General features: G+C 44.1%; 1 protein-coding gene across 3 annotated transcripts in view; it reads left to right on the top strand.

Moving 5' to 3' along the window:
- lrp8 (low density lipoprotein receptor-related protein 8, apolipoprotein e receptor) overlaps window positions 1–23,005 on the top strand; it is a 101,985-nt gene that overhangs the window by 22,344 nt on the left and 56,636 nt on the right. The window lies entirely within an intron of this gene.

Here is a 23,005-nt window from a genome sequence, read left to right as displayed (position 1 = left end):
AACTCTATAGGGGGGATGTCATGGCTTGGTAAGTGGGAAGATGGAGAAGCTGCTGTGCTGTGTATATATAAGCCAAAAACTGTTACCTCTCTACATCCGTCCACTGGGTATTAAAAGGGTTTCTGTGATCCTACATCAAGATCAGAGGCCCGGAACATCGTGACGACAGATGTTCAACAAGAAGCTCCTCTCCCCGATCACAAGATCCCTAATGCTACTTTTCAGATCAGAGCCATTAGCTTAAAGTCTTTGCTCTGATGCCAATCCAGTTTTTGGTTTTGGATTTGGGCGCCCCGGATTATAGCCAAGGAGCTCCTCGGGTTCGCCGACATCATCATCGCCCCCAAAGCCACTCTTGGCATGCGTCCGCGGCCGGGGATGGCTGGCGTCGGCCGCGGACGCGTGCCAAGAGTGGCTTTGTGGGCGATCGTCGCCGCGGCCAAGCCGGGAAACCGGTAAAGATGCCTAATCGGTTGAACGGTGCAACCTTCCCGAATCGCCGACGGCACAGACACGCTCGCTCTCTGAAATGTCATTTATAATGCGAGGGGAAGGTAATTAATCTCCGACGACAATGGGAGAGCTCTCGCGCCGGATGAAATCCCATCTGGGTTCTGACCCCTCTGGCTCGGCATAGTCCGATTTTTTTTTTTTTTTTTTTTTTTGCCAGGCTCGGTGTCCCTCTCGGAGCTAGCTCTGTTCTCCTGGAGTAGTTTTACTTGAAAGCACATTGTCTGCACACATATGTTGAAGAGTTGAGACACGCATACGCTTCTTGGCATAAATGCATCTCGACTGGAAATTCGCTTGGCTAGTCTCTCAAACGGAAGAAGAAGGAGGAGAAGAGAAGATTTTAGTTCAATTAGCTGTGTCAGTGCCAAAGACAGAATAATAAGTAGGAATTAATTGTACAATGTGCCATTTAATTATATGGCTTTCACTAAATGTGAGCCGCAGTATCTTTCTGGGAAGTGGAAAGGTGGTGCCAAAGTTTCCTCTCTGAGAGGAGCTTTGAACTATGTGTGCCGTCTTGTAGACAAGCGACATAAATGTTTAAAATGTAATGCTAATAGAATAACGTCTTCTGTTCTTTATCAATTTAGCCCCAAGTTTAACTAATGTTAGTGTTTCACGTATTTTTCTCTGTGAATGATCTTGTATACCCCCACGGCTGCGAAGGTTTTCAGCGATCTTGCCCCGGGACGGCCAGAACGCCAGGCCGTTTCTGCGAAGTCCTCTGGCACCTTGGTTGGCATCTCCGAATACATGTCGGGGGAGACATTTTACCAAACAACTGGTCCCAGGAGTTTGAGCATTTAAAAAAATTAAAATAAATAAGACGGCAGCTTAATCTTTGGCAAATGGATCACATTTATCAGCGGATTAACCATTCAGTAATAAGTCTCGTCTGAGTCTGAAGGGCAGTAATTGATTACCTGATGGTGAGGAACAATTTATTTAAACCGCTCAGTGGAGATTTTAATGCAATTTGTCAAATCCCGGACACCTTAAAAGACAAACCTTCAATAAACAGGAGTTACAGGGTTTTGCCGTGTTTATGGCTTTTAAAATGGCTTCAGACTCTTCTCTCTTCCTTTTCTTGTTGTTAGACTTGCCCCGATGATGCATGCAAAATAATACAAATTAAGCTTTGGGTTTCAAGAGGAAAACAGAGGGCAGAATTTCCATCTGGTCTCGCCTCTAAATAGCTTTCATTTGTCTCTCTCTCTCCATGCGGTAAGGTCAGCTTGCCTGGTGGAGTGGTTCAGAGAGTTTCTCCAAGAGGTGTGAAAATAATATTCAGTCAAGAACACTTTCCACTCTGTCATCTTTAAACGGCAAATGACCGCATCAAGGCTGCAGTCTGTGAGGTCTTACTGAGGGCTGTGTGGTTGTGATACCTTCCCTCCACAGATGGCAATGAGCTCCCTCTCTCTCTCTCTCTCTCGTCCGCGTCTCACCCGAGACAGACCTAATTAGAGAGATAATTATACCTTCACATTACTCCGTCTTGGAAATTCAAGGAGGCACAATGCGGGTGGATGTTCATTGTTCTTTGTTTTCACTTGAAAAGATAGTTGTTCTTCAAAGAGAAATTGCGTGAATTCATCTGTTTCACAGAGAGCTGACATACCTTGGTCTCCACTTTTATGCAACGAAAGTTTTGCACTGGAAATGCTTCTGTGAAATCCAGGCTGTGCTGGGAATTGCTCTGGAGATTTCTCCGGCCCTGGTGCTTAATAGAGAGGTCACTGCACAATTTTTAAAAATGCATTCTCTGTGAGTCTCGGTGCAACAGATTGATAGAATCAAATCTTGGCTTACAAAACAACATCCTATGCTTTTTTTAAGCTCATCCACATATTGAAGCCTTTCCGTGTTGGCTGAGAGGACTTGTTCTGCTGTATTGTGATGTACTGGACTGTGATTATCGAAATGTTTACGAATGTCTGTCAGTTTGACCTGTATGTTGGTCATGGACACATTTCACTGGAAAGATTTGAATTCTGACAACGTCGACAGTCTACAGCAGCCCTAATGGTTTCTCAATATTTATTTTTAGTTTGGTGGGTTTGTATGAATATTATATTCGATACCTAAACCAGACCTTTACCCACAATGCCTCTCGAGTCCCAGGATTGTATCTCCGATGTTGTCAGGCCTCAGGGCAGTTTAAATTCAAGCTGAGGTCTAGTGAAACCAGTTGTAAATATCTTTCGCAACACAGGAAACATACCTAAAGATTACACAACTGTTTACCTGCTGGTGTAAGTCCCTTGTCACTCCCTCCTTTCCTTTGTATTGTCAGATTGGATTACTCTACTCCTGTGTTTCACTCACACGAACGGACTGAAGAGCCCGAGAATATAACAAATGGCAAATTTGCAAACAGGGAGGGGCATTACACACTCCTCCGACAGCGGAGTGACATCAAGGTGATGTGTTTCGGTGTTTGAAGAGCAGACCGCAACTTCCTCAAGGCCGGGTGAGACTGGCTGAATCGATGCAGGCGAGACTACGATCATCCATCCAGTCTCGTGAATTAAACATCACCTGTGAGAACAAAGACAACCACAAGGACATGAACCAAAATATCCTGTTTCTTTCTTCAAATGTGTAAACAAAGAAAACCAGTTGAATAGTTGATCGTTTCACAGTAACACTAGTTCTTGTATCATCAAACCACTTAACCATTGAGGTTTACGTTTTTTGTCAGTTCCAGTATTGGATGTTTTGCTTTAATTCGCCATTTGAGATGTAGCAGGGAACCCAGGGCCGTTGCTGACAGTCCGGTGCCCTCATGTCTGAGAGGAATCGTGCTATTTCACAATGTGGAATAAAACAGCCGTGCCCTGTCAGCTGGGCTTAGAGGCATTTAAAATGATTTCTTTTTATATTTCCCTTTAATAAAAGGAGGATTAGTGGGAGGCTGCTAATGCTGGTGTATAATAATATAAAGTATCAGACGGGCTGGGAGAGGGATTGCGGGGCAGAGTGGGAACAGATTATTGTGCACATCGGCAGCAGTAGTAACTCTCTGCATCAATTGCTTGTAATGCTCCGGTGCCGCTCAACTTTTAATTTTTGTATCTAAAATATGACTGTAATAATTAAATATCTGGTTTCAGCTGGGCCCCTTGTGTGTTGTGTATAATAAAAAGGTAGATCAAGCTTAAAAAATAATAAGATGGTTGAAACCCCAATGCATTTAATGCATTCTTTTATGCGACCGGTATTAATACCGTTGACTGGAGTGCATGTTAGCATTGACTGACTGGTTAATAGTATTGCTTTGGCAATGCACACACACAACCACACAAAATAATAAATACATAAAATGTTAGCCATATAAGAATGATCTTAAGGGAATATCTCCCACAATGCACTTGGATACAGTGGAATCAAGACTTTCTTAACAGATGGAGATGCTGTTTTGAAGAACATTTCAAACGAACTGAAAGTAAAGCTATTCAAAGAAACCGAAAAGAAATGCGGCTTTTATGTTACAACACAGACCAAAACTAGACGTATATATAGACAGAGGGAGGGAGAGCGATGGAGAGATTGTTTATCGTGTGTGAAATAGGTTTTGTTGAGTGGCAACTTTTCCTTTCATTCTCCTGTGAGTTGCTTTCTGTCTTCGTACCTTGTGCAGCTGGTTTCTTATTCATTTCTGCCATGGCGCTGAAGGCATCAGCCTCTCTTTGTTCGGAACTGGAGTGAAACTGCAACCAGTGCACATTACAGATCTTAAATATTTCTGCCTCGTGTCTCTCTGTTGCTCTATTGCTCTATTTTTCATGGGACAGATGGCAGCCCACTGTACTCGCGGTACATGTCAAAAGATCTGGGAATCAGTCGGTTTCCCTGCTTTTCTCTCTGCAGGGGCACCTGTGTTTCAACGCCTGCCAGTCAGGTTCTATCTCTACATCAAATGTACATTTTTATACAAAAACCCTGCTTGTGAAATACACAGACATGACTCTTGAGAGAGCCCTCCCACAGTACAACACAAAGCCCAGATATTAGAGAGGTCACTGATTTCCATGCCTGAAGGGTAAAGTTGTACCAGAACTAGATCATTTAGGTACCAGTCCTTTGACTTATTCTTTATTAATGTCCGTTGGTTCAGTGTTGTTGCTTCTGTGAGCCAACGTGCTGCGGAACACATTTTTTACCTCGCCGTCAGCCTCTTCCTCCCACTGCGGCTCCAACTCACACCGGCTACAAAGCCTTTCGTACCAGAAGCTGACACACAGAAGAAATATATATAGTTTTTAATCTGTCTGAATCTGGACTTCAGCTTCTCTTATTCCAAGTTGGCAGGTTGGCTCAGTTTGGTGTTCACAGTAGTTGAACCTCCTGCCGATATCGGTTTCACAGCCAGCTTATAAAGATCAATATTCTCCTGCACCGGCCGGCCGCAAAGAGCAAGAGATAAAATAAATTTCCTAGTGAACCTCTTCAAAGTGCTCGGCTGACAGGCACCGCTGGACTGTGTCGGACACGTGCGGGGCAGGGGGGTAAGTGTGGAGAAGGCCTGGGAAATGACCCGGTGTCTGTGGTCACCCCTCAGAGGTCAGTGAAATGTGCTGACTCGTCAGCGCGTGGGGTTAACCCCGTCTGCTCCTGTGTCGAGCTGCCACGGCTTCTGCCCGCGTGAAAAGCTTGGGAATGGAAATGTGGGTACGGCGTCAAAGGCTCTGGGAAAGTTTACTTGGACTGGACCCAAAACAGGTTTATTCAGCAGTTGTGCCGCCGAGCGGTGGGTGTCCGTGCGGGCGCTGACTAAGACCTAGGGATTACGGTGTGCCTTCACGAGCAGGACACCCTGGCCTACAAACCTAATCCCCATTTACCTCACGGCTGGGATGCTCAGTAAGATGAGGCGAGAGGAGGCAACACTACTAAAATCAACCGCCGCAATGCCGATTTTACTGTGCAGGATAAATCATCGGTGAATCACTCACTTGTGTCTTTAACCTTTTAGCTGCCGAAATGAGTCACAAACTCCGATCCACCGATTTAATGTATAAAGGTTAATGTGAAGTTTAAATAAAGTGGGAAGAATTCATTAAAATCAAGTGCAGCTGCAGTTCATCAACAAACATCTGCCCAGGTGTTGGACGCGTGTCTGAGAGTTGTTCAGGACTGTGTCGCTGTAGTTCGAGTTGTACTGAGTTTTTACAACTCTCTACTCAAGAACATCTTTCTCCCTTGTGGTACGGACCTACACAGATGCTTGTTCTATCAGACAAGTTCGCTTTTTCCTAGTGATGGATGTGTGTTTGTCACCCTCCTGTCTCTCCACGTAAATGGATGCAGCTCAAAGTCATGGCAGGTGTATCTGCTATTTTCCAACAGCGCCTCCTCCCCGAGTTTAATGAGAACCCAGTTTCAGCCTCAGGCATGCTACCGAGTTGACACTGGTACAGCTGGAGCGTGAATAGAAACGTTTGCTAGACTTTTGTAGTGTATATACTTTACAAACGAGAATTTGAATGATTAGGACTTTAGATTTACACGTAGAAGTTGCCCAATTAGTTTTTGTTTCACGATTTAGTTTTTGTGGCAAACGCACAAAGTACACCTGCACAGTATGAGATGCACCTGTAATACCAGAGAGAGATAAGGGGAGCTATAACAGCGCTGATCAGTAGCAGTAAATGGGAAATGAGACGCACTCAGGTCAAAGTCACACGGTGTGAAAGTTTGTAAATCAAAGGTCGGCGCCGAATGTGTTTCGTCTATTGTTTTGCAGGGCTGCTGGAGTCTGCTGTAGTTATTGTGTTGATGTAATGTGCAATTATACGTTGACTAATAATTCCTGACTCACCCAATTAAACTCTGCTCCAGTTCCTTTCAAAAATCTATTCCTCGCTCTCACAGGGGGCGATAAATCTGGTTTGTATAATCAGTGCTCTTGTATTCAAGCACTGTGGAGTCGCTTCAGGGTAGGTCTCTAAGTTACACTAATAATTCTTTTATGCTCTCCAAAGTTCTCGTGAGCCCAAAGTGCTTATTGCTGGATTTGTATTTGTCTACAGAAGAGTGTCTGAAGATGTAAAAAATCTCTCTCTCTCTATGTACAAAAACAACGAGAGAGCTGCATGTTTGTCAGGGTCTTCTTCGTGGCTTAGTGAAGTCGTGCACAGAAATTCGGGGGAATGCTAGTTAAAACCTAAAATGTGACCAAACCTTGAAACCAGTCACTCTAGTTTATTGAAGAGCTTTAATAGTTGACTGCTAGGACAGGCTTTCTGACCACATCAGGAGGCTGTTTTTGCTGCAGTCCTTCAGCCAGTAGCTTGAAAAGGTCAAAGGTTAGCAATGGCAAGGTTTCACTTTTAGTCTGCAAGACCCAGAGCGGCACTAGTCTCGGACTTTTCAACCTTAAGTAACACTGGCTGGTAAAACGTCTCAAATTTAATGTTCCGCTGGAGCTCATGAAGACGCATTTTTAAAAGCTCCACGTCACACTTTTGGATGATGAAAAGAAGTGGTGATAAAATACATTTTCGGATTATTTATTGGTGTACCACCACAACGCACATGCTGCGCCGAAGGGCATCGTTGACATCAAAGACCCGCCTCTCGGCCGTGAAGGGCTCTGCCGTTTGATGTGATTCGATGGGCTTCCTTAAGCGTGATCAAAGATATTTAAAAACCTTTAGACGTTTGACTTTTTTGTTGATGTGGTTGTTATCATCACCTACAAAGCTGAAATAGCTACAGTACTCAGGATGATATTTAATAACCACACAGCATACCAAAGAGGCAGGAAACAAAATTACACATGCCCTCTCATCCTAGCCTCGTAGTTCAGCAGTACCCAGATATAGCATCCTGATGTTTTGCTTGGGGCTCTGGTTTGGCAGCTGTTTGCAGTGCGTTTGGATTGAGAGGGTCCAGTCCAGTCATGCTGTCAAAAGGTGAATTCTGACTTCCTTTGATGGTAGGTCTTATTCGTCAGATTGTATGTTTTCGTTCACGTGTCTCACTGGATTGCGGTTAACTTGTGGCGACATTACCCAGCTCCAGTGTCATGTGTCCACAGTCAGGTAGGCTTTGTGTTTGAATTGTCCTTGAAGACCGAGGGGATGAAAGGGGAAAGGTTTGAAAACATTGAATAAATATTAACACTATTGCTATGAAGCTGAAAGCATAATCAAAAGAAAACTAGAAAGACCAACTGGAACGTACAAATGAATAATAAAGTAGAAGTAGTTCAGATATGTGGGGGGGGGGGAAATCTTCAAAGCAATACCCCTTGGGCTATTGTTTTTGTAAAATATTGACTTGGGGAGGAAAAATAAAATGAAAGATGTTTGGCTTGAGAATCGCAACAGCTTTCGTGTTGCTTTCTGTTTTTTTTGTCAGAGAGGAGGTTTTGATTTGTAATAAGTTTAAAGAGGCAGGCATGGGTTTGAGCAGAAACAATTTGGACAGACCTTGAACTCTAATCTAATATTACATCAGAGGGTTACCTGCTGTATTTTAAGGCCAAACAGAAGAGCCCAAACCCTAGCAAACACCTAATTTAAACCCCATCAAGTCAGTACAAAAGCAATCCTAACCAAATGCCAAACGTAACCCGAATTTGACATTGAACTTCATTTGAATCCACTGCAACCCCTTGTATTACATCAGTAGGTTACCTGTCCCATTTCAAGGCCAAGCAACGGCTTCGAAAAACCCATTAATCCGGTGTAATATCTGAAAAACACGAACTGTGAGTGCTCTGGAAATGTCACAAACCGCTCTCGTGCCCCTGTGAATTGACGTGACCCGTGCACCGCGGGCCTCCCGTCTTTGTTTTTTTTTTTTCCGCAGTCGATCTTGGCAGATGAAATGAGTGATGACAGTCGCTGGCTTCACACTTTCAGATTTCTTAATTACGTTTTTGTGAGCCCGATGGCCTGCCGAGCCCGCGATCGCTCCGATCTGAAACTTGTGCAAGGTCTTCGGTGACATTGACCATGAGGTAGACGGCGGACTGGAATTAGCTGAGGGAGTGATCAGTCCGAGTAAATGCTTATTTCAGATGCCAGAGGAGGTCCTTTTTTTCTGTGCTTGACCAATAATTTGTATTTGTATAATTTGTGAGGCTGTTCTCAGGCTCAGGTGGTTCCCTAGCGTCCGCAGAAACAAAAACTGCCGTTTCCTCCACCCTGCTGCTCCACTATAGGTTGGTGTGGGACATTACAGCACGGCCCTACTGTACAGGCATGCTATGTTTTTTATCATGATGTGGATAAGTGTCTGTATGAAATTTGCCTCATTGAATTGCTAATGGTTTTTATAGATTGCCATCTCGGGCGGCTTGGAGGTCTCTGCCTGCCGCGGCTTCCATCTTTTTGATTGATTTGACCTTTTTCTTATTCATTAAAATGTTTAAAAAGGGAGCCGACCTGACGATCTCTGTTATCTTGTTTGCAAAGCATCGGCTCTCGCGGGCGGCTGCAGTTATTGGGACATCATTACCCACCAACCCTTTTGATGAGGATAAAGGGACTTGTCAGGCAGCAAACTAAAGGCCAGACTGGGTTTAGGTTTTTATAGGGGTGTTAAATGATCAAGCGGAAGCTGGTGAACGACGCATGATGCTAATTGGATCATCGTTTGGGTTTGTGTTGAGTTTGTCTGATCGTCTGTTCCAGAGGGTGCAATTAAGGATCTCACCTGAAAGGGTTAAATCACATGACAGGATACATTAGTTTAAATGAGAGAGACGTGGTGAATGTAAAGCATAGAATACGTGGCGAGTTTCCCTGTGATGTTTGCCATGTGGTGACTCATGATGATTGTGCAGAAAAGACTATTTCCTTATGTTTAGGACATTTGAATATGCAAATATTAAACTTTAATGGTATGTTACTGTAGGGTATTTATATGCTTTACTCTTTGTAAGACTAATGTCAAACACTTTCCAGATATTATAATTTGCTCAAGAACAAGCGATTCCTTCTTTTGAGTCCCCACATCCAATTATTTTTAGACATTTGCGCTTTGTATTTTGTTTTATGTGTATTATTTTAGTCTTGGCTGCATTCTATAACTGTTGACGTGATGTGACAGGGCACGTTCCAAAGCTTTATAAGTATCAATTTTTCATTTTGATTTCATTTTCTACTATCAGATTAGCTTGTTTTGTTCTGTCAGAAACACTTGTGGTTTAATATAAGGGATCAGGGCATAATTACATTCTTTAATGCTGTAGATGTTACTTGTTTCTCCATATATATAGCTTAAACTTGCCTTAAACAAACTAACAGATCACTCAAAGTGAAAGGAACCCTATTAAAATCTTCCTTGCCGTACAGGATGCACTGTCTGTTCAGAAATGAAGTACACTTCCATATTTCAATCAGAGGTAATGAGGTTATTTGTCTTAAAGTGCAGATTAAAAAGTGCTTATGAGAATGCTTCTTGCTAAACTACTTATCGTCTTTGATGGGGTTCCCGTTAACAGCTTTCAAAACTATCAACAGCCTCGTGTTTGTCTTTTATCTTGGTTACAGATTTTGTCTCGGTTTCTCCTGAGGAAGTTGTCCTGTGTGTTAATTTAACAGATGTTGACATTTTCTATACTAAAACATTATAACAGGACAATACAACTTTAATAGGGGCAGCGCAGAAACAATGCAAGCTGCAAACAAATGAAATTTTAATTTCCTGTGATGAATTAGTATGCATTCTTCAAGCAGATGGGCTTCTATTTTTGAAAGTACAGATGATACTCAAACAAAAGTTATCGCACAAACCATCTCCTAGTGCAGTGCTGACTTACTGATAATCTGCACATTCTGCATTGACTGCACTTTCCGTGTGGGCTGTCGTGCGACTGCTGAATGCGCGCCTGGTGTGTGTAGCGCCTGCGACGGCCCGGATCAGGACCGGCTCCGTGGTGGGGTTCAATAAAGGACTGTGACAGGTTATGAAATATCACCGTGATCTTTTATTGATTCCCAACCCGCCGCCCTGTTGGAGTTAATGGATTGCCGCAGGTTGGCCGTATAGCTTTTTTGTTTCTGGTTCTGTGGGTGTGTAAGCTATGAACGATCCGCTTTTCCCCACCGATCCAAGTCGACTTCAGTGCCATCGTCTATAGCCATTTGGTTATTATTCATTCTGTGGCGTGACTCGAATGTAAGCATGTGCTGACCTTGCTCTGTGGCTAAGTGCGCCCTAAACGGGAGAAACCACAGAGGTCGGGAAAGCTAGCTCACATCTATAATTGTGCACAGCGTGTGTTTGTGTACTGGTGTGCGTCGTGGTGGCTGGCTCTGAGGGTTGGGGGGGGGGTGCCAGAGGGGTTGTTTGCCATGCAGTTACCCAGGCAACCGCAGAGAGCAGGTTGAGCAGGAGAGTCGACGGCAGACGGACCACAGGGACGCTTCTCAGATGACAACAACTGCTGCTGAAGAGCCATCCTCTCCTCCTGCTTGGCGTTTTGGGCGAACAGGCTGGGGGAGTGGGAATGTCTGGGCTGAGGCCGAGACAGAGATGGGGGGCTGTGGGGTGTCTGAGTGCTTGGGGTCTGGGATGCCGATGCTGACTGAACCCCTCTCCGCTGGTGGTGCGATCCCCGTCCCCTCCCCCTCCTCCCGGCCGGCCTGGTGGTAGTAAATCCCAGCGGCCCTGCAGGCAGAGTGGAGGGGCGGGCTTTATGGAGTCCAGGGACTGTGTTGGGGACAACATTAATTTTGAAGTTCAAGTACATAGCTGTCACGGTGCTGTCGTGGGGCCCCGGAAGGCATTCTTCCTGGAGGCAGAGACCCGCACAATAGGCTCGGGACAATGCCGTTGTGTTTAGCAGGCGAGAGAGGGAGCTCCGGTCCCACAGGGGGGCCTCCTTCAGTGGAGGACCAGCCAGTCCCTAAGTGTGGCCCCCGGACCGGTAGCAGGCTAGCAAATATGTATGCCACCCTGGAGAGAATAGGGGAGCAATGCAAAGTGTCTGTCTATTTATTCATATCAAGGGTACATTGTACCACTCATACCTCATACTGAATGTTTAATAGCTGACAATGTATTGGAAAGCACACACATTTGATCAGTGATTCTGAAACAGTCTCATTATCCTTCTATATTAACTTGTAAGTTTGGTGAAAATACATACCAGTTTTCAGTAAATTGAGTTGTAATTGATTAATTTAAGCAAGGAATAATAACAATAATTGACAAAAACTTTTTACTAAAGTATTTGAAGTTGAATTGTTATTTAATGGGTATGATTATATATGAAAAGATAAATGCTTCCCTCCCCCTTGAATCCTATCTAAAATCACCAAAAGACATGTGGCTGATAGGGAACCCTGCTCTGGCGTGTTGGGGGCTCTTGTTTACTGAGCTGTCGGAGAGAGACGGCCCCCGAACTCACCGCAGTCAGCCCCTCCAGGCCAGTTCAACAGACCTTTGGCCGGCTGGCTTTCTTTTTTTTCCCTTACATTTAATATCCTCTTAAAGTGTAACTACGTAATGTTCTCTCTGAAACGATTTATCTCCGTAGTGCAAGGGATTATGCCCAGTTTTCATTAAATAAAAATCCCATTTCAATTTCAGATTCCACAGTTTTGCTCTCTTGATAGGGCTTAGAGTAATATAATTAAGATCTGTGAGCTACAAAAGAAAGAAGAAAAAAAAAAGAAAAGAGAGAGTGAGAGCGAAAACCCCATTCTGTGCCTCTCGAGATTTCAAGGCCACTTGTTTCCATCCCTGCTGCTGAGGAGGTCTGTCCTGTGTGTCCCGCCTTCTAGTACACTGCCGGTGTGCTCTAGGATGGCACCCGCGCCCCCCGGGGCTCTAGAACAGAATGTAGTGTCTTGGTGTAAACGCCTCGGCAGAAGAACCAAGTCTACCACAGTAAATCACAGTAAATCACCAATTTTAAGTTAATACTCACTGATCCCATGTTCATATTAGAAGAACAAATCGAAAGCATTAAGCTTGCAGTTGAATGGGGCTTTTTCATGTGGAGAGGATCGCGTCAATAAGTCTACAATTAACGATGCACTTTGGTTTGTGTCATTGTTTGAATTGTGTCAGCGACATAATTGTTATATTGTCTCTCCATTTCATCTCATCGGAGGTAATTTGACCTCAGGAGTTGTCAGTCATTCTCTTAACTAAGTGAGACTCTGGATTTGATTAAGTATAATCTTTTCAAGTTGGAGTGGAAGGGAAATATCAAGGATGAACCAGTGACCGCTCTCGGTCCTCAGAATCGAATCTAACAGCGGCCTTGTAAAGGGCCGGAGGAATTAGCCGGGCGTGGAGAATTAGAAAATCTGAGATGTGATCTTATTAGACTGTCAAACACCATGAGCATATCATAGTAGTGAGGGCTTGACTGTTGAACACCGGAGAAATGTATGGAAAAGTATGTTGCAAGTAAACACTGAATTATGCAATAACCTCGAGAATTCATATTTTTATGTATCCTTTAATTGATATTTTAGCCTCGTTTAAGCCAGCTGTAAACCGTGTGTGGGTGTATTTTAAGTGATGTGCTTTGATGGATTTTCGAAATAAATGTGTACTTATCCTTTTTATGAGCAAGTTCTATGTATAGGGTGGTAAAAACATGACATGGCACAATAAGCTAAGTGAGAAGGCATTTAGAACAGATTCCAGTCTCTCATGCTCTTCACAATACATAAACGCAAACTCTCAGATCCGCATGAAAGTCTATTTGTCAGTTTGTATTATCGTTTCGTTTTTAGTAAAGCTAATGAGCACAACATTTAAAAAAAACATATTTACTGTTATGTAGGAGGTGGAAGAGTCAGACATTTACTTTTCTGAAGTTTTCCAATACAATTTGATGTTGTTCTTTTTAAATGCGTCTCCTTTCCGAGCACAGCCGGTGAAATGGTGCTTTCAGGGCTTCGGCGCTGTGCGGAGAGCAGAGATCCGAGGAGAATAATTGGCCCGCAGAAGCAATTTCAGCAGATGCAATCGAGATCATGTTTTGCTAAGGTTAATGGTTTATTAGACCAGATACAAATCCAGAGATGAGAATAAATATTGAAAGTAATGTCGTATTCGATCCCTTCTTGGCAGAATGGCTGTGCCTCGTGTGAAGTGTGAAAACACTGACATTTAAAGGAGACGGAGAGTGCCGCGGCTGCTCACCCACGTGATCATATGAAGCCGGGGAGGATGCTGAGCCGAGGCCGTCCGCACGACCCGATGCAGGCACTGGCCTTTATGTTTGCCTGTTACTGAATCTCATTATTTCTTTGTCTCTCAATTAGTTTTTCTTTATTAAAATCACTAAACCAAAACAATGCACTCTATGCTTCGATATGCCTTGTTTGCTGAAGCTTCTCCGGGAACGGCCTTACGGTTGGGCGCAGCTTCGGATGATAGAGCCAGGCTTGGCTTCGCGTAGGAGGAAAGACAATCACACATCATTCTGAGCGTTGATGTGCATCTTCTCAAAGGCCTGGATGAGAACTTCGAATTGCGAAGTGCATACTTGAACCCGAGGCCTCTGTCTACTACTTATAAACACAAGACTGGGCACATGTCTGTATTTTGCGGATATGGTGGCGTGGGTGTGTTTAAAGCCTCGATTTAGTCCAGGCCTCAGTATATGTGATCAATTATGAATATGTCGGTGTGGAAGCTGCCGTTTCACTCTGAAGAGTGATGAGATGCAAGGCTGTTGTGATTCGGTGCTGCGGGGGCTCCTTGGCAGCAGCACAGTGGTTTTTAACGCGGGGCTCTGAGTTTACAAGGGCAACACATGCGCTCCCATCCAAGTGTCCTTCTCTTCATTCTCAGCATGTAGGAGCCCAACACAGTGGCCCAGTATTCAGACTCGCCTCAAAGGATGTGTCAGGGTTTATTCCTCAGGATTCAGGTTGCTTCAAAAATCGGAACTATTAAGATTATTTGGCGGACTCGTGTAAAGATTTGTTAAGGACACTTTTCTTGGAATGTCATACACCTTTGAAAATGTGGGATATCTCATATGGGTAGCTGTTCTATAGCCGTTTCGAAGCCATACCTCACCTTTGTGGTCCGTGAAGGAGCTTCGGGAACCCGTGTTAAGGGCCCGTCTGTGGTTCCGTATTCCATGTGAATGTTAATCTGCTGGAAAGAAAAATAATGAATGATATTCTTTAAACGGGAACATCTAAACAGCCCACGGAGTGACACACGGGCGACTAACTCGTTAAGAAATGGCAGTAATCCTATTCTGCGCTTATCTCGCGAGGAGGGAGAAAACCAGATTGACACAATGGACCCTCACGCCCCCCCGCAGACCGCATACAGGCACAGCGACGTGCGTCCTTTTTGTACAGCATTTGTGCATGTGGTTTGTGTGCCTCCTTCCTAGAAAGGGATGGGGGTTCATTTTTGCTGAGGCCTAACACAGTTGCACAAAATCCTGAGCTGAGGACATAATGGGGTCAGAGCTGTGTAGCGTAGCTGCATCTTTTATGGTTTGTCGTGAGTCATGAATATTTACAGTACTAAGAACTGTGAATCTGTGATTTAATGAGCACTAATGTAGTAGAAGCCTGCATTGAGACATAGGCGCCGGTGTAAATAATCCAGCTAATTAATGAAGGGTAATAAAAGTAAAGTACAGATGAAGATGGCATTTCTAATTTTGTTGTTATTATGCTACAGGGAGGGTACTGTCTCCACAGTGTGTGTTAAAGGATGGGTTGGCAATATGAAAATATGGATTTAGTGTCGCAATAAATCCTGCTCTGTCTGATCCTAAAGCATGTAACTTGAGGAAATCCTGGTGTTAAAAGAACTATTTACAGGAAGAAAGTGATACCTTCCACACGGTGTAATTGTAAATAATATAGTTTTCCGGGTGATGAAAGCAGTTCCAGTTTGCACCGTCGGAAGCCCTTAATCTGCATGTCATTTTTACAACTGGTTGCACACGCTAGAAGAAAGTTCTTAGCATTCGTGCTGAATATTTAAACCGGTTATCTCCAAAAGCCAGAATCCATTCAACGCCGAGCTCCTGTACCTGAAGCAGTGGGCTATTAAAGCACACAGCCCCTCACCTGGGAGCGAGACCGGCGCTGATCGCTGGAGCTGCGACTATGAAAGTGCCATTGATGACCGTTTTGCTGGCAGAGATCACACCACAGGACCCTGTACAGAAAAAAACACACACACAAAAAACCCCAGAAGAAAAGCAAAGCTCTCAGGGTTTTGTTAACCAGAGTCGAACTGTGAAAGTTTGAGTGATTTGCATCTTGGACGTCTATAAAAAGGTGCCCTTTGTTTCCAGCTGAAGCGAGGGGACACAAGATCGCCCCGCCCCTCCGCGGCTCACGGGCGGTTGGCAGAGCACGGGGTTGCAGGCCCGGTCGTGTCGGAAAAAGCACCTGCTGTTATGCTCTTAATAATTCACTGCAGAAACGCAAACATGTCCAGCTCCCATCTCAAAAAGTTGGCGCGTTGTTAACCACCCCCCCCCACCCCTCGTTTTTTATGTACATCTCAAATACGGCTGCGGCTATTGTGTCCCAGGCGCTGTTTACTCACTTGTCATTTGCAGTGAAACGAGGAGTCAGCGAGCGCAGTGTTGTGGCTGACATTGCAAGGGGTAATTTGTATTCTAATGGTCAGGGTAGTCTTGGATACGCTTAGGTGACTGGAAAGCATTCGCCGGGAGGAAGTATCACAACTGTTATTCTGCTGGCGTGCACTAATACCCACGCTGATTAAAACTGTGGCACAATAGTAGGTAACTATAGATCATCCTTTAAACTTGACCTGAAAGCAAACAAGCTTCTGCTCATTCTGCTCAACCTGTTTCTGGGGTTTTGCCGTTTTGGAAATGTATTGCATTCATCATCTATTTCAGGAGCCTCGGCCGCAATATCGGTCTGATAGGGTGCTTTTATCCGATGAAGATTACTCCGAGACAAAACGGCAACCGAGCACGCGCTTGGCGGTCTCCCACAAAGCGCTGTATGTGGGTGACGCGCCAGGCTCCTGTGCACCGGTTTATTGATATGTCGGCTATTCACCGCGTGCAAGAAGCCGGTACTTATAGCTGGTAATCCCGGCTCTGTGTTTGCTAGCAGTGGGGCCCGCCTGTCCGTGATATCCCCCCCGTTTAAAAAACAGAAACAAGAAACAAATGGCACACGTGACACACAAAACCATGCCCGGCCAGAGATTAATATCGTATTATAGTTGTCCATTGTTCTGGCCTTAATTCAGCCTTTCGGTTCAGCAGATCGCTTTTAAGCTTCATTGGCTGTCGTTTTGGAGTGCAGTGTAAACCATCAAAACCTATATATAGTATTTTATAACCGGTGTTTTGCATTACACTTGCAACACTTTATTATTTATTATGTCTAAGAGACTTACTTGCGCACGTCTAAAAAAATTAATAAAAATAAAAAATACTGTCACCAACATTGACACACTATAATTGATTATTAGGTTTCTTTTTAAGTAATCCTGTATTTAAACTGTCCACTCTTTAAACCCTTTTATGAAGGGGTGTGTTATAGCACTGCAGTGACACAATATTACACATGTAAAATGTATTTAAACATTTAGAAAGACTTTAACACCTCGGCTAATTAAAATAAATAATCCAGCTTTAAAATAAATATTTGTATTCATCTGAAACGGACAGTTAAGACTTAATTATGTGAATGAATTGGGATGCACATCATTACTTCCAAATTAAGAGATTTGATTAGACTTGAGCTTTTCAAAATGTACAGAGTTTTCATTTTGTGCAAGCTCTTCCTATGAGCAGCAAAAAGTTGCCCCAGTTGGGCGTTTGAGGAGATGGACGAGTCAGTCACTCGGTCGGTGAGAGTGCAGTTCTGCACACACTGCCTGTACGCCGTTAATTAGTGCTCTTCTATAAAGAATTAGAAAACGCCAGGGGGTTTGCAGGAACGGAGAGTCGGGTCTGCATTGGGGTCCATCAGGCTTAGATTGTGCTCTTTACGTCTCGACAACAACAACAACAGAAACGCACAGTTACAAGTGACAAGTTTAATACGTGCTTAATAAATCGTGGAGGATGCGCACCAGTCAGGGAGGTCCCTGGAGTGAGACTGCTTGATCTCTGGCATCGTAGGAGAATGTATAGGCTGACGAAATGCAAGCCTTGCATATATATGCGTGTGTAATATTTCATGTGAATCTGTACAGAGAACTGTTAAGTGACAAAAGGAAAGCAGCGCGCCCGAGGACAAGGAGCAAGCTTTTATTTTGCTTTGCATGCAGCTCTATCCTGTTGACATTCGGGAACAGTGGTTTCTGCTCAGAGATCCAATCCCCCGTCACAGGGAAAATAATTACACAGTGGTGTCAACGAAACCTCTAGACAATTCGGCCCAGACACTTTTGTGTTTTCATGTTTTGAGAGTGATGATAACTTTTTGTCTGCTGAATTACTTTCCAGTGGCTGGTAATTGTGATTGAAATGAACTTCTCATCAGCGAGCGTTTTCAGTTTTCGTCCTCGTCTTTTGTGCTCCGTGCAGATCGCTGATGCTTTAATCAAATCAACCGATTTAAATCATCAGAGGTTAAGTGTCAAGCACTACAACGCACTCCTACATGACATATTTTCTATGCATAAAGCAGAAAACTGAGAGCTTTCTACCGCAGTCCCTTTTTGATTATCTTTGCCACAAAACAACCCTGTCCTATATTTGTGACAGACACTGGTTGCAGTATGGTGGTGCTGCAGATGCTCGTAAGCTAGTCATCTTGTTAGCAGTCTGGTCCTGAGGTGTCTGCATGTTTTAAGACGGTGATCAGCACTTGGGTATGGGAGTTGATATGAGTGGCCTTATCAGTCATGTGGTTTGTATTAGTGTTCTGCAGTCTTAAAGTGAGGCGCTTAGTTCTGCAAAGCTGTATGAAGTATAATTGGCAACAGCATAACTTTTTCATCATAAGCAATACTGGTATCATAAAGCCCAGTCAGCAGCCAGCATCCCCGAGGTATATTTCCAGGAGGACGCCAACCTACTGAAAACTTTCCACACTCCGTTTTCAGATGTATTTTTATACCGCGTTTTATTGCTTGGCGATAAGGGATTATAGGAGGCAACTTAAACATCCACTGTTCAGCCACAGAGCGAGGACATCAAAAGCGGCCTGCTAGACGATGCAATTTGGTATTTCAACTAATAGGGGATGCATCTCGCTGGTAAATTGCACCTCATTGCACGGGGATGGTTTCAGACTGTTTCGCTTGCTGCCAGAGAGGTTTTTTAATACTGCCATCGCAGACTACACTGATAGAGTCTACCCCAGGGGAAACCTAATGGAGAAGCATTACAGTAGCAAAATCACTTACATCCCAGACTCCCATTTATGTGTGCCATTGACACGGGGCTGGGAGGCGGTGGCTGATGATAGAAATGATTAAAACATTGACTCGGCGAGACGCTCAGATGCGACGCTTGAGGAGAGGGGCCGGGGTGGGGAGGTCACCGCCGAGCCGGGTTTAATAAATCCGCGCCGGTCAGCGGGGCTCTTGTCAGCCGCCGACACTGCATAGGTGCGAGGTATCAGACAGCTGTCATAACGGGAGTCACGCGGCAAACATGGCACCTGCCCGGGCCGACGCAGACATTACAGCTAATGAGGAGCACTGTCTGCACTCCAGCGGGCCCTGGGAGACAGGCCTGTCAGGGAAATCCCCAGATACACCTTGATTCTGCCCGGGAAGCTGAGCTCGACTTCGATAACACAGATCCACTTGACAAAAACCTGTCAGAGTTTCCCAGTGAGCGTCTCTTTGCCATTGTGACAGATGTAAATGCAAGCAAAATAGTTTATTTATTTTATATATAATAAATATATATGTGAATAACGTGTGTGTGTGTATGTGTATATATATATATATATATATATACACTCACCTAAAGGATTATTAGGAACACCATACTAATACTGTGTTTGACCCCCTTTCGCCTTCAGAACTGCCTTAATTCTACGTGGCATTGATTCAACAAGGTGCTGAAAGCATTCTTTAGAAATGTTGGCCTATATTGATAGGATAGCATCTTGCAGTTGATGGAGATTTGTGGGATGCACATCCAGGGCACGAAGCTCCCGTTCCACCACATCCCAAAGATGCTCTATTGGGTTGAGATCTGGTGACTGTGGGGGCCAGTTTAGTACAGTGAACTCATTGTCATGTTCAAGAAACCAATTTGAAATGATTCGACCTTTGTGACATGGTGCATTATCCTGCTGGAAGTAGCCATCAGAGGATGGGTACATGGTGGTCATAAAGGGATGGACATGGTCAGAAACAATGCTCAGGTAGGCCGTGGCATTTAAACGATGCCCAATTGGCACTAAGGGGCCTAAAGTGTGCCAAGAAAACATCCCCCACACCATTACACCACCACCACCAGCCTGCACAGTGGTAACAAGGCATGATGGATCCATGTTCTCATTCTGTTTACGCCAAATTCTGACTCTACCATCTGAATGTCTCAACAGAAATCGAGACTCATCAGACCAGGCAACATTTTTCCAGTCTTCAACTGTCCAATTTTGGTGAGCTTGTGCAAATTGTAGCCTCTTTTTCCTATTTGTAGTGGAGATGAGTGGTACCCGGTGGGGTCTTCTGCTGTTGTAGCCCATCCGCCTCAAGGTTTGTATGTGTTGTGGCTTCACAAATGCTTTGCTGCATACCTCGGTTGTAACGAGTGGTTATTTCAGTCAAAGTTGCTCTTCTATCAGCTTGAATCAGTCGGCCCATTCTCCTCTGACCTCTAGCATCAACAAGGCATTTTCGCCCACAGGACTGCCGCATACTGGATGTTTTTCCCTTTTCAAACCATTCTTTGTAAACCCTAGAAATGGTTGTGCGTGAAAATCCCAGTAACTGAGCAGATTGTTAAATACTCAGACCGGCCCGTCTGGCACCAACAACCATGCCACGCTCAAAATGGCTTAAATCACCTTTCTTTCCCATTCAGACATTCAGTTTGGAGTTCAGGAGATTGTCTTGACCAGGACCACAGCCCTAAATGCATTGAAGCAACTGCCTTGTGATTGGTTGGTTAGATAATTGCATTAATGAGAAATTGAACAGGTGTTCCTAATAATCCTTTAGGTGAGTGTATATATATATATATATATAATGTTAAATCCAGACATGCATGGTGGATCAGACCAAAGCAAGGAGTCACCCGTTGCATGTGTGCATTTCAATGACAAAACTTCCTTTGCCCTGACAGAAACCACCTGTCCCAAAGCAGCAGGCAAATGAGGGGGACAGGTGGTGGTGCTATTTAAATTAGCCACGAGGAGGGCCAAGGGCAAGTTACTCTGCTGTTTTCATTGGGAAAACCCCCACTGACAGACTGATTCATTTTCAAAAGAGAATTTAATTAAAGAAAAGCGTTCAGCTACTCCACCGCAGCGTTTAATACGCCAGCAATGGCTCATTTATCTCCAGTCTCATTAATTGATAAATGCTAAACGAACACAATGCACGACCTCCGGGATATTTCGTGGAAGTGTCCGGGACTGTTGTTTGAGATCACTGTGGCTAACAAACACGGCAGATGTGTCGGGTTCTTGTGATCTGTGGCTGGTGAGGTTGTCTGAACTGCATAAAGCTCTTCCTTCCTGAGAGAAACCTCTAATCATCCTCTGTAAACCTGCTTTTATCTTGGCATGTCATGTACATTTCTGTTCTGCTGTGTTTTGTGTGCTTTTCTGTGCTTTTCTGTACAGGAGCACGGACATTTACATTTGAGATCCGTGAAAAAAAGGGCTTGAATTTCCCCCTTTAGACTCGGGTGTGAATGAGATTCATCCTGGGATCTCTTGGGCTGTTTATTACATCCACAAATCACAAGATGGTCTCAGGATTGTCTCCCAGATGTGCTTGCAGCTCGACACTTTGCGTAAAAATAACACAGGAAAGGGCCCATAGGAGGTTCAGTGACAGTGAGAGCCTTATTTCTAATGTTATCCCATTAAAACATGCTTTTTTTTTATAAAGAAAGGTACACTGATTGCATGCAAACCTTACAGCTTATTTTCCTTCCATATTAACAAGGTATCTTTTGTTTACAGCCTAATTATAAACCCTTCAAAACTATTGCAGTTGCTGTCTGAAAGACCCTTCTCCGGTTTGATTATAAGATCAGGCTCAACAATGATTTAATCATCATAATAGTAATAATAATAATATTTGTAGGGCGTACAACCCTGGAGGCAAATACCATGGAAAATATGTTTGGGCTTTTCTGTAATGAACCTTGATATTCGTGGATTGGATGTTGCGTTCAGTCAATTGATTTAATTTATTTTAATGGCGCGCATTCATCTAAATTGCAGTTGGCATTCCGGGAGAAAGTGTTGCTTTGGTGATAACCCGGTCACAGCCGAGACCAAGCATAACTAGGAGGGTATTCATGGCCTGCTCGTGACGCCTTTAATAATCCGGTCTCTGGTAGTGTTGCATCTATTTAAGAAAAGGAGAGCGGGAGAGGGAGAGGGAGAGGGATGAAAGAGGAGGTGTCTCTTTTGTAGGTTTACATGAAGGTCAGCATCTCCTCTGGGATGTTTGGTTCAGTCAGGGCTTCTGGTGAGAATATGATAAAATACTTGTCCCTTATAAGAATTCCTGCTTGTTTTAGTGCCTTGTTGTCGTTGTCATTCAATAACACCACATAGTTTCATGCAAGAACTAAAAGGCATGGAAACCAAGCTAATGGACACCCTCTGAGGTGAGAGTGGATCCGGACAGCCTTTGCGTTCTAGTTTTAAGTGTATTCCAGTTTCTGTGCTGTTCATGAGCACCTGGATGCGCACTGAATTATTAAACGAACATAACCAGAAGGCAGGTTTAATATAAGCTATATTTAGAAGCATGAGGGAAGCCGTTTTAACCTTTGTAATATTTATCTTGGAAGCGGAAGTCATCCTGTTGCAAGCGCTTGACTTTAATCATATTTATTTATATGTTTGCTTGTGCTTTCCAACGTCACCTGGCTGCCGAGATAAATGAGCGTCTGCGGCGGCTCATCGTTTTGAAGAACCAGAGGTAAACCCGATTTATGATGTACACATTAGTGGTAACGGCAAAGGTACGACACGGGGGTGGTTTGGGATTTTGTCTGGACGCCTGTTGTTTAGTATACTTGAGTAGATTCTCCGTATTGTGCGTACAGAGGGATTAAGATCTCCTGCTTCATCTCCACTCTGCTCTTCGATGTTTAATGGCTCACGAGTTTGTGGAGAGACTCATTTATATGCGAAATTGAGAATTCAACATAAGTGTGATTTTAAATGTCATGCGTCTCATATTTGGGGAAGGTTTGAAACAATAGGTGTGTGTAGCGCCTCTGGCAGCGGGCATCTGATAATCCGCCCTCCTCTTTAAGCAGGATCTTCAGAGATCTTCACATGTCAGTCTTTGTTGTATTTTTGGAGAAGCTGCCCCAACTGCACTTCTCCTTCCCGAGATGATGCTTTTGTTCTCGTTATTTTTTCTTCCCTCCCTC

The sequence above is a fragment of the Amia ocellicauda genome, chromosome 19 (genome assembly GCF_036373705.1).
Source record: "Amia ocellicauda isolate fAmiCal2 chromosome 19, fAmiCal2.hap1, whole genome shotgun sequence".
Classification (NCBI taxonomy): Eukaryota; Metazoa; Chordata; class Actinopteri; order Amiiformes; family Amiidae; genus Amia; species Amia ocellicauda.
The sequence above is the reverse complement of the archived record's forward strand: the minus strand, read 5'-3'. Positions and strand labels throughout refer to the sequence as shown.